The sequence below is a fragment of the Stenella coeruleoalba genome (assembly GCF_951394435.1).
Source record: "Stenella coeruleoalba genome assembly, chromosome: 4".
Lineage (NCBI taxonomy): Eukaryota > Metazoa > Chordata > Mammalia > Artiodactyla > Delphinidae > Stenella > Stenella coeruleoalba.
In genome coordinates, this window is record NC_137149.1 from 12,781,175 (window position 1) to 12,793,537 (window position 12,363).

At 40.3% G+C, this 12,363-nt stretch overlaps 1 protein-coding gene across 3 annotated transcripts in view; it reads right to left on the minus strand.

Moving 5' to 3' along the window:
* The window catches only part of LOC307185291 (UPF0462 protein C4orf33), a 545,785-nt gene that overhangs the window by 330,350 nt on the left and 203,072 nt on the right, over positions 1-12,363 (minus strand). The gene's annotated exons all lie outside the window — the stretch shown is intronic.

The window sequence follows — 12,363 nt, forward strand, 5'->3', positions numbered from 1 at the left end:
AATATTACTCCTCCTATAGCCCATTGGAAAGGTACTTGAGGAGACAAAATCACTTTTATCATCAGTATGATATTGTAAAATAATAAAAATGTTTTATAAAATCATGAGTTTTGCCTGATCATGGGGGGTTTTCATAAAATTCAGCAGAATCATACAGGCCATATATGACAAATGCACAGCAAACACCATACTCTATGGTGAAAAGCTGAAAACATTCCCTCTTAAGATCAGGAAAAAGACAAGAAGAATATCCACTCTCACCACTTTTATTCATCATAGTTTTGGAAGTCCTAGTCACAGCAATCAGAGAAGAAAAAGAAATAACAGGAATCCAAATTGGAAAGGAAGAAGTAAAACTGTCACCATTCACAGGTGACATGATACTATGCATAGAAAATCCTAAAGACACTACCAGAAAATTACTAGCGCTCATCAATAAATTTGCAGTATACAAAATTAATACACAGAAATCTGTTGCATTTCTATACACTAACAATAAAATATCAGAAAGAGAAATTAAGGAAACAATCCCATTGACCATTGCATCAAAAAGAATAAAATACCTAGGAAAAAACCTACCTAAGGAGGCAAAAGGCCTGTATTCTTAAAACTATGAAACACCAATGAAAAAAATTTAAGATGATACAAACAGATGGAAAGATATATCATGTTCTTGAATCAGAATAATCAATATTGTTAAAATGACCAAACTACCCAAGGCAATCTACAGAGTCAATGCAATCCTTATCAAATTTCCAATGGCATTTTTAGCAGAACTAGAACAAAAATTTTTTTTACAAAAGACTACAAATAGCCAAAACAATCTTGAGAAAGAAGAATGGAGCTGGAAGAATCACACTCCCTGACTTCACACTATACTACAAAGCTGCAGTGATCAAAAGAGTATGGTACTGGCGCAACAACAGACATTTAGATCAACGGAACAGGATAGAGAGCCCAGAAATAAATGCATGCACCTACAGTCAAGGAGGCAAGAATATACAGTGGAGAAAAGACAGTCTCTTCCATAAGTGGTGCTGGGAAAACTGGACAGCTACATGTAAAAGAATGAAATTAGAACATTCTCTAACACCATATACAAAAGTAAACTCAAAATGGATTAAAGACCTAAATGTAAAACCGGATACTATAAAACTCCTAGAGGAAAACATAGGCAGAACACTCTTTGACATAAATAGCAGCAATAATCTTTGGATCTGTCTCCTAGAGCAATGGAAACAAAAGCAAAACTAAACAAATGGGACCTAATTAAGCTTAAAAGCTTTTGCACAGCAAAAGGAAATCATAAACAAAATGAAAAGACAATCTATTCAATGGAAGAAAATATCTGCAAACAATATGACTGACAAAGGCGTAATTGACAAAATATACAAACAACTTACACAGCTCAATATCAAAAAAACAAACAACCCAATCAAAAAATGGACAGAAGACCTAAATAGACATTTCTCCAAAGAAGACATAAAGATGGCCAAAAGGCACATGAAAATATGCTCAACATTGCTAATTATTAGAGAAATGCAAATCAAAACTACAATGAGGGGCTTCCCTGGTGGCACAGTGGTTGAGAGTCCGCCTGCCGATGCAGGGGACACGGGTTCGTGCCCCGGTCCAGGAAGATCCCACATGCCGCGGAGCAGCTGGGCCCATGAGCCATGGCCCTTGAGCCTGCATGTCCGGAGCCTGTGCTCCGCAACGCGAGAGGCCACAGAGTGAGAGGCCCACGTACCGCCAAAAAAAAAAAAAAAAAACTACAATGAGGTACCACCTCACATGGGTCAGAACGGCCGTTCAGCGAAGTCTACAAATAATAAATGCAGGAGAAGGTATGGAGATAAAGGAACCCTCCTACACTGTGTTGGTGGGAATGTAAATTGGTGCAGCCTCTATGGAGAACAGTACGGAGGTCCCTTAAAAAACTAAAAGTAGAGGTGCCATACGATCCAGCAATCCACTCTTGGGCATATATCCGGAGAAAACCATCATTCACAAAGATGCATGCACCCCAGTGTTCACTGCAGCACTATTTACAATAGCCAGGACATGGGAGCAACCTAAACGTCCATCAACATACGAATGGATAAAGAAGATGTGGTATATATGTACAGTGGAATAGTACTCAGCCATAAGAAAGAATGAAATAACATCAATTGCAGCAGCACGGATGGACCTAGAAATTATCATACTAAGTGAAGTAAGTCAGAGAAAGACAAATAACATATGATGTCACTTATATGTGGAATCTAAAAAATTGACACAAATTAACTCATTTGCAAAACAGAAATAGACTCAGACATAGAAAACAAACTTATGGTTATCAAAGGGGAAATGGGGGTGCGAGGGATAAATTGGGAATTTGGGCTTAACAGATACACACTACTATATATAAAATAAACAACAAGGACCTACTGTATAGCACATGGGAACTATATTCAATATCTTGTAATAACCTACAATGGAAAAGAACCTAAAAAAGTACATATATATATATATATAACTGAATCACTTTGCTGTACACCTGAAATGTTGTAAATCAACTGTACTTCAATAAAAAAACAATTCAGCAGAGTTCTCTTTTCTGAACTCTAAACCTGTCACCTCTTTCAGCAGAACTCACAAGAAAGCCTCTGAGATCCATCAGATCATAGCAGTTATGCACCTCACCTACCATCACAGTTCCATTAGTAAGGACTGAGAAAAAGTCTCAGAGCTTGACAGTTCCTCCAGCCTCCCCATTCTTCACCACAGTGACACAAATTGCCTTGCTTCATCCTGAGATCTTCAGTACTGATCTTTTGGTGTCCTTCACCCACTTTATGTATCTCTGCATGCTAATCCCTCCATGGCCATCACAGTCCTTTTTCTGGCCCCATCAACCCAAGTTCTGAATCCTTCCATTGTGTCCTCTGGATTCACAGTTAGTCATTGTCAAATCCCCTATATTCTTTTCTCTCAAAATTCCCCTCACTTTCTCTATCTAAAGGAAATGTGGCTGTCCCTTGAGGATACTACTTGCCCTGCAACTCTTCCAAGTGGTGACTGTTTATTCTCCTTCACAGACCTGGAGATGAAGTAGATGTGTTTCATGATTCTCAGTCTGCTTTCAAACCATTCATCCTCCTTCACTTTATTTGTTTTTGTTTTTGTTTTTGTTTTTGCGGTACGCGGGCCTCTTACTGTTGTGGCCTCTCCCATTGCGGAGCACAGGCTCCGGATCCGCAGGCTCAGCGGCCATGGCTCACGGGCATAGCCGCTCCGCGGCATGTGGGATCTTCCCGGACCGGGGCACGAACCCGTGTTCCCTGCATCGGCAGGCGGACTCTCAACCACTGCGTCACCAGGGAAGCCCCTCCTTCACTTTAGAAATGCCCAGCTCTGGGTTCCATAATCAGAATATATCTGAATCTCAACAGGTTGCAGTCACTTCCCTCCTTCCTTGAAAAATTTTCCTCCTGTCATACTCAACTACATTATACCTATAATTCTTGTGATTTTAATATCCAGGTAAATGAGCCTCCCAATGCCTTAGCCTCTCACTTCTTTGATATGGCCCTACACTCAATTTCAGACACTCTCTTCCATGGTCTTGAAGAACATTCACCAAACCCAACCATGCTGGTACCTTGATCTCTGACTTCCCAGCCTCCAGAACTGTGAGAAATAACTTTCTATTATTTATAATCCACCTAGTTTATGGTATTTCTGTTTATAGCAACAAAATTGGACTAACGTAGAAAGTTGGTACCACGTGCTGCCCTTAGAAATACCTAAAAATGTGGAAGCATCTTTGGAACTGGGTAATGGGTAGAGTCTGGAAGTGTTTTGAAGTACGTGCTGGAAAAAGTCTATATACATCGCCATGAACTGACCATTAAAGTGAATCTGGTGAGGGCTCAGAAGAAGAGAAGAGCGATAGAGAAAACCTCATTCTCTTAGAGAATACTTAAGTGTCATGAACAGAATGTTGGTAGAAATACAGACTGTAAAAGGCAATCTTGATGAGGCCTCAGAAATGAGGAACTGGAGGAAAGGCAATCCTTGTTATAGACTGGCAAATAACTTAGCTGAATTATGTTTGTGCCCTGTTGTTTTGTGGCAGGTAGAACTTATGATTAATGAAATTGAATATTTGGTTGAAGCTATTTCTAAGCAAAGTGTTAAAGGTGCAGCTTGACATCTCTTGAACCCTTATAGTAAAATGCAAGAAGAAAGAAAGGACTTAAGACAACTGTTAACCCCAAAAGAAGCAGAACTTAAAAATTCAGAAAATTCTCAGCCTATCCATATCTCAAAATATGAGAAACATGTTAGGAAGAGAATACTAAGGGTATGTCCATGCAAACTTTGATAAGGAGATTAGTATGGGTGTAAACCATTGGTTTAATCAGCTACCCCAGCAGGAAAACTGCCAATATGAACTGAAGGGGAAAGAGATAGAAAGGAAAGAAGCAAGGTTGTTAGACTTCTTAGATTTTACAGGATGGAACCATAGAGCCATTCAGCAGCAAACAGGAAATATTCCTCAACACAGAAAAAGAAGGACCCCAAAAAGGACTCAGAGATCATCAAGCCTACCTCCTCAGTTTCAAAAGAAGGAGGCCATTGCCTGGGTTTCAACAAGCCAGACCAACTGCACACAAAGCCATAGGGACCCTACCCCTGCCCAGCAGAGCCATGGGAGTATAGATGGCTACCTCTGCCCAGATTTCAAAGGATAGAGTTACCCAGAGCTGCAGGCACATGATGCAGGCAGAGGGCCTTGGTGGTGAGGGTGATGCCACTGCAGAAAGCCCCTGCTAGAGCAATGCCCAATAAATAAAGCCATGGAGGCAGGCACCACTTCCCGCAACCCCAGAGCAGTAGAGACATTGGCTCCATCCCGGGAGAAATGCACATTGAAACTTCAATCTGTGAGAGCTGCCACATGGGCCTCACTTAGCAAATCCATGGGGCTAGGGATACCCCAGTGTGTCCAGAAGGTGGGATCACTGCCCCAGTGGGCCTGGTGGCAGAACATCCAGGCAAAGGAAATTATTCTCAAGCCTTAAGATTTAATGTTGTTTGCACTGTTGGGTTTTGGACTTGTTTGGGACCTGTCACCTTTTCCTTTCCTATTTCTCTCTTTCGGAATGGGACTGTTTACTCTACATCTGTCCCACCATTGTATTTTGGAAGCACATGACTTGTTTGATTTCACAGGGTCACAGCTGGAGAGGAATTTTGCCTCAGAGTGAATCAGCCTTGAGTCTCACTCATTTCTGATTTAGAGGAGACTTTCGACTTCAGGCTTTTGAGTTGATGCTGGAACTGGTTAAGACTTGGGGTCTATTGGGATGGAATACATGTATTTTGCATGTGAGAAAGACGTGAATTTTGGGAAGCCAGAGGTAGAATACTACGGTCTGAATGTTTGTGCTCTCTCAAAATTCATATGTGGAAATCCTAACCCCCAATATGATGGTTTTAGGAGGTAGGGTCTTTGGGAGGTGATTACTGTCCTTATAAAAGAGACCCCAGAGAGTTCCATTGCCCCTTAAACCATGTGAAGACACAGCAAGAAGGCACTGATTATGAAGCAACCAGGAAGAGAGGCTTCACCAGAATCTGAGCATGCTGGCACCTTGATCTTAGACTTCCCAGTCTCCAGAATTGTGAGAAATAAGCTCTTATTATTTATAAGCCGCCCAGTGTATGGCATTCTTGTTGATGCAGCCTGAATGAACTAGGATAATCATTTATCTGTCAAAAACAAGTGTTCATTTTCAGCTATTGTCAAGTTTTAAGTATTGTATCAATACATTCATTTATTAATTAAGTCAAAATATCTATTGATTACTTCTGATGTACCAGGCATTAGTTTAGATGCTAAGGAGTCAATGGTGTGACTTGTTAATTATTATAATTCTCTCAGATAACTCCAAGGTTGCTCCATTTTCCAATATTGGCCTATTCAGTTGCTAATCTGATCTTTATCCTTTTAATCATTTAGTTTACTGTGTACTAACTATTTGGCATTGATGAAATGGAGAACAGAAAAGTGTACTGGGCCAAAAGAGTGAGAGCAAAACAATGTCAAAATGTTCTGGGTTACACAGCCCTTGTCCTTAATGGGTAGGTCTAGTTGCATACCAATCACTTCCCCATGCTCTATTGCTTGTATAATGCCATTATCAAATAGCAATACCAAAGACAATGAGTTCGGTCTTAATATCTTGAGTTAAAGGTCCCAGAAAGACCCTTGAGTGAAGATTTTCAGCAAGTAATTTCAGTGTGGGACTGGTTCTTAGCGAGAGTACCCAAGACTAGAGACAAAAATTCAGGAGTCATACGAATCCAGGTGAGAGTTGAAGCGTAAGTCTAGATGGTATTTCCAAGAGGCAAGAAAGAAAGAAAATTAGAGGGAGACCAAGAACTAGTTTTGTGAGCAGAAGAGAAAAGAAACAAGGAAAAACTTTTTTAAAGTATAGCATTTTTGAACAATTAAAGAGATGATAACTTGAAAATTAGAGAGAGAAGTATGATTTCTAGCACTTTAAAAACAGTTAATTTTTTTTTGTTTATAATAAAAAGTGGGACGAGTGACATAGTAAGTGAAAAAGAAGAATCTGTAAAATAAATGATGGCACATAGAATAGAACACCTTGCGACAATTTGCAACAATTAAAATTATGCCAAACAAATCACAAAAGTATTTCTTTTTCACTATAAACTGAAACATATATTCTCTTTTGATTTCTTCTGATCCATCTCCACTGTGTACCACTGAGAAGGCTAAATTCAGAGGAATTCCTGCCTCTGTGTCCAACTTTGCCCATTGCTCTTGTACCACAAAGAGACAGAACTGGTTTATTAGTCTTTTTTTCAAGATAGGAGATAAAATGGCAGAGGGAAGTGAAGAATAGTAGAGAATCTACTTTTGGAAACTATATGGTGAGCACAAGTCCTTCTTCCTTCATCCTGGCCCCACCCCTGGTATCTTCCCCACGATGCTGGAGAACTTAGAAACTGATCCCAAGAGATGGCCGAGAGGCACAACAAGATGCAAAGGTGTGGATTTTTTCAGAGCAAGCTACTGAAGTTGGTTGTAAGCATCAGCCAACCTGCCAGCTTCCACCCCAAAAGGCTGCCTAGGAGAAAAGGGACCCCAAACAGCATAAGTCTTGAAGGGATGGGGACAAATCTGAGGTTGGAGAAGGGAAAGTAAGAGCCATGATGCTTCTAAAGCCTCAAAGGGACCCAGGCAGGCACTCTTAGATGCTATCATATGTCCTAAGATCCCAGCAGGTCCATCAATGCCAAGAATCAGCAGCAGCTGCACAGAGACAAGAAAAGGACAAGAATCATTCTATATGGAGATCAGTGAAGGCGTCCCCTACCTTACTAGCCCTGGGCTGTGATTGCAGCAAGCATCCCCAGTGCCAGAGATCAAATGAGGCAAAGACACAAGCGACAAGAAATAGCAGAGAGGGAACCTGGGAATGAGATGCATGTCCTACCCACCACCGATTCCATACTTAACTTTCAGAGATTCCCCACCCTTCCTTCCCTGACACCTCAGGGGAACACAAGTCTGTGAATTAGAGAAAGGACAAGGGAGGGAAAAACTCTTGAGAAAGGGAAGAAATTTGGAGGACAAGCTTTGAACGGTACCTGAGATTATAGTTCTTGAATTTGACTACCAAAAATGGCCTGAGTTTTAAATTGGAAAAGACAAGAATAACTTGATGACTCATTATATTTTTTGCTGCTAAACCAAAAAAAAAAAAAAAAAAAAAAAAAGACACTTAGAATCAAGGAGACCCCACCATGCTGTTATGAAATACTTTCATTTTTTGCACATATCTGATCTGTGGCTATTCAAGTTATACCTTTTACAAATATTTGATAACATGAAAAATTCTGTGTAACATATTGTTAAATGAGACAAATCATTTTAAAACAGTATTTAAAGCATGATCTTATTTTTAAATGATAAATACGCTTGGAAAGAAAAGGTTGGGCTATATACTATGTTGTTAAGAGTGGCTCTCTCTGAGGGGTAACATTACGGATCTGTTCCCTTTTTTAGTTTTGTCCGTTGTATTTTCTAGTGTTTTTGATAAATAGCGGGGTTTTTTTATTTTAACCAAGAGGAGAAAATTCTGTTTTAAAAAGGAACAATGGATAACAGTGTTGAAGGCTTCAAAACGGATGATTTCACTACGGGTAAAAACTGTAAAAAAATAAAATGCAATTGGATTTGGCTGATAGAAAACTCACTGCTGACCCACAGAACAATGATTTCTATTAAAGTCATTTGTAAAATTCTACTATTACAGTCTTGGAACCATATAGCTACATCTTGTACATCCACAGAATAAAGGATATCTGACTCATTCATCTTTGCACTATGCCCTCCATTGAGGAAGGAGCAGAATCCTAGATGTTTGTCCTCATTCAGATGGAAGCTACTCACCTGACTGAAAACATTTTCTTCACGACCCCACACTTTGGGTGACAACACAAAGACAGATGCAAGAGAAATTACTCCCAGCTCCCTATGATGCTGCCCTGCCTCCAAGCAGTCCATCTAAGTCAGATGCAGAAATAGGGGTTAATTCAGGGCTTCTATCTCACAATTCATTCAGTTTGCTTTCATTTTTTATTTCTGTGAGACTGTCACTATATGACAGTTAATGATGATAAATTTACTTCTGAATATTTTTAGATATATTCCAGATTGTACAATAAAGTTTTATAGATATGTGCACAGCACAGCAGGTAGTTGATATCCATCCAAATTAGTTACAGCTGTCACATTTAAATTACAGGAGGAGAGCCTGAATCAAGATGGCGGAGTAGAAGGACGTGCTCTCACTCCCTCTTGTGAGAACACCAGAATCACAACCAGCTGCTGGACAATCATCGACAGGAAGACACTGGAACGCACCAAAAAAGATACCCCACATCCAAAGACAAAGGAGAAGCCACAATGAGATGGTAGGAGGGGCGCAATCACAGTAAAATCAAATCCCGTAATTGCTGGGTGGGTGACTCACAGACTGGAGAACACTTATACCACAGAAGTCCACCCCCTGGAGTGAAGTTTCTGAGCCCCAGGTCAGGCTTCCCAACCTGGGGGTCTGGCAATGGGAGGAGGAATTCCTAGAGAATCAGACTTTGAAGCCTAGTGGGATTTGATAGTAGGACTTCGACAGGTCTGGGGGAAACAGAGACTCCACTCTTGGAGGACAAACACAAAGTAGTGTGTGCATCAGGACCCAGGGGAAGGAGCAGTGACCCCAGAGGAGACTGAACCAGACCTACCTGCTAGTGTTGGAGGGTCACCTGCAGAGGTGGGTGGTGGCTGTGGCTCACTGTGGGGACAAGGACACTGGAAGCAGAAGTTCTGGGAAGTACTCCTTGGCATGAGCCCTCCCATAGTCTGCCATTAGCCCCACCAAAGAGCCCAGGTAGGCTCCACTGTTGGGTTGCCTCAGGCCAAACAACCCACAGGGAGGGTACCCAGCCCAACCCATCAGCACTCAAACGGATTAAAGTTTTACTGAGCCCTGCCCAACAGAGAAACAGTCAGCTCTACCCGCCTCCAGTCCCTCCCAACAGGAACCTTGCACAAGCCTCTTAGATAGCCTCATCCACCAGAGGGCAGACAGCAGAAGCAAGAACTACAATACTGTAGCCTGTGGAACAAAAACCACATTCACAGAAAGATAGACAAAATGAAAAGGCAGAGGGCTAGGTACCAGATGAAGGAACAAGATAAAACCCCAGAAAAACAACTAAGTGAAGTGGAGATAGGCAATCTTCCAGAAAAAGAATTCAGAATAATGATAGTGAAGATGATCCAGGACCTCGGAAAAAGAATGGATGCAAAGATCGAGAAGATGCAACAGATGTTTAACAAAGACTTAGAAGAATTAAAGAACAACCAAACAGAGATGAACGATACAATAACTGAAATGAAAACTACACTAGAAGGAATCAAAGGCTTCCCTGGTGGCGCAGTGGTTGAGAGTCCTCCTGCCGATACAGGGGACACGGGTTCGTGCCCCGGTCTGGGAAGATCCCACATGCCGCGGAGCAGCTGGGCCCGTGAGCCATGGCTGCTGAGCCTGTGCGCCCGGAGCCTGTGCTCCGCAATGGGAGAGGCCACAACAGTGAGAGGCCCACGTACTGCAAAAAAAAAAGAAAACAAAGAAGGAATCAATAGCATAATAACAGAGGCAGAAGAACGGATAAGTGGCCCAGAAGACAGAATGGTGGAATTCACTGCTGTGGAACAGAATAAAGAAAAAAGAATAAAAAGAAATGAAGACAGCCTAAGAGACCTCTGGGACAACATCAAAAGCAACAACATTCACATTATAGGGGTCCAAGGAGAAGAGAGAGAAAGGAACAGAGAAAATATTTGAAGAGATTATAGTCGAAAACTTCCCTAACTTGGGAAAGGAAATAGCCACCCAAGTCCACAAAGTGCAGAGAGTCTCATACAGGATAAACCCAAGGAGAAACATGCCGAGACACATAGTAAGCAAACTAGCAAAAATTAAAGACAAAGAAAAATTAATGAAAGCAGCAAGACAAAAACAACAAATAACATACAAGGGAACTCCCATAAGGTTAACAGCTGATTTCTCAGCAGAAACTCTGCAAGCCAGAAGGGAGTGGCATGACATATTTAAAGTGATGAAAGGGAAGAACCTACAACCAAGATTACTCTACCAGGCAAGGAACTCATTCAGATTCGATGGAGAAATCAAAAGCCTTACAGACAAGCAAAAGCTAAGAGAATTCAGCACCACCAAACCAGCTCTACAACAAATGCTAAAGGAACTTAACTAAGTGGGAAACACAAGAGAAGAAAAGGACCTACAAAAACAAACCCCAAACAATTAAGAAAATGGTCATAGGAACATACATATCAATAATTACCTTAAACATGAATGGATTAAATGCTCCAAACAAAAGACACAGGCTCACTGAATGGATACAAAAACAAGACGCATATATATGCTGTCTACAAGAGACCCACTTCACACCTAGGGACACATACAGACTGAAAGTGAGAGGATGGAAAAAGATACTCCATGCAAACGGAAATCAAAAGAAAGCTGGAGTAGCAGTACTCATATCACATAAAATAGACTTTAAAATAAAGAATGTTACAAGAGACAAGGAAGGACACTACATAATGATCAAGGGATCAAACCAAGAAGAAGATATAACAATTATAAATATATATGCACCCAACATAGGAGCACCTCAATACATAGGCAATTGCTAACATCTATAAGAGAGAAAATCGACAGTAACACAATTATAGTGGGGGACTTTAACACCTCACTAACACCAATGGACAGGTCATCCAAAATGAAAATAAATAAGGAAACAGAAGCTTTAAATGACACAATAGACCAGATAGATTTAATTGATCTTTATAGGACATTCCATCCAAAAACAGCAGTTTACACTTTCTTCTCAAGTGTACATGGAACATTCTCCAGGATAGATCACATCTTGGGTCACAAATCAAGCCTCAGTAAATTTAAGAAAACTGATATCATATCAAGTATCTTTTCTGACCACAACGCTATGAGATTAGAAATGGATTACAAGGGAAAAAATGTAAAAAAAACACAAACACATGGAGGCTAAACAATACGTTACTAAACAACCAAGAGATCACTGAAGAAATCAAAGAGGAAATCAAAAAATACCTACAGACAAATGACAATGAAAACACGATGATCCAAAACCTATGGGATGCAGCAAAAGTAGTTCTAAGAGGGAAGTTTATAGCTATACAAGCCTACCTCAAGAAACAAGAAAAATCTCAAATAAACAATCTAACCTTACACCTAAAGGAACTAGAGAAAGAAGAACAAACAAAACCCAAAGTTAGCAGAAGGAAAGAAATCATAAAGATCAGAGCAGAAACAAATGAAATAGAAACAAAGAAAACAACAGCAAAGATCAATAAAACTAAAAGCTGGTTCTTTGAGAAGATAAACAAAATTGATAAACCATTAGCCAGACTCATCAAGAAAAAGAGGGAGAGGACTGAAATCAATAAAATTAGAAATGAAAAAAGAGAAGTTAAAACAGACACCACAGAAAAGCATCCAAAGAGACTACTACAAGCAACTCTATGCCAATAAAATGGACAACCTGGAAGAAATGGACAAATTCTTAGAAAGGTATAACCTTCCAAGACTGAACCAGGAAGAAATAAAACATATGAACAGACCAATCACAAGTAATGAAATTGAAACTGTGATTAAAAATCTTCCAACAAACAAAAGTCCAGGACCAGATGGCTTCACAGGTGAATTGTATCAAACA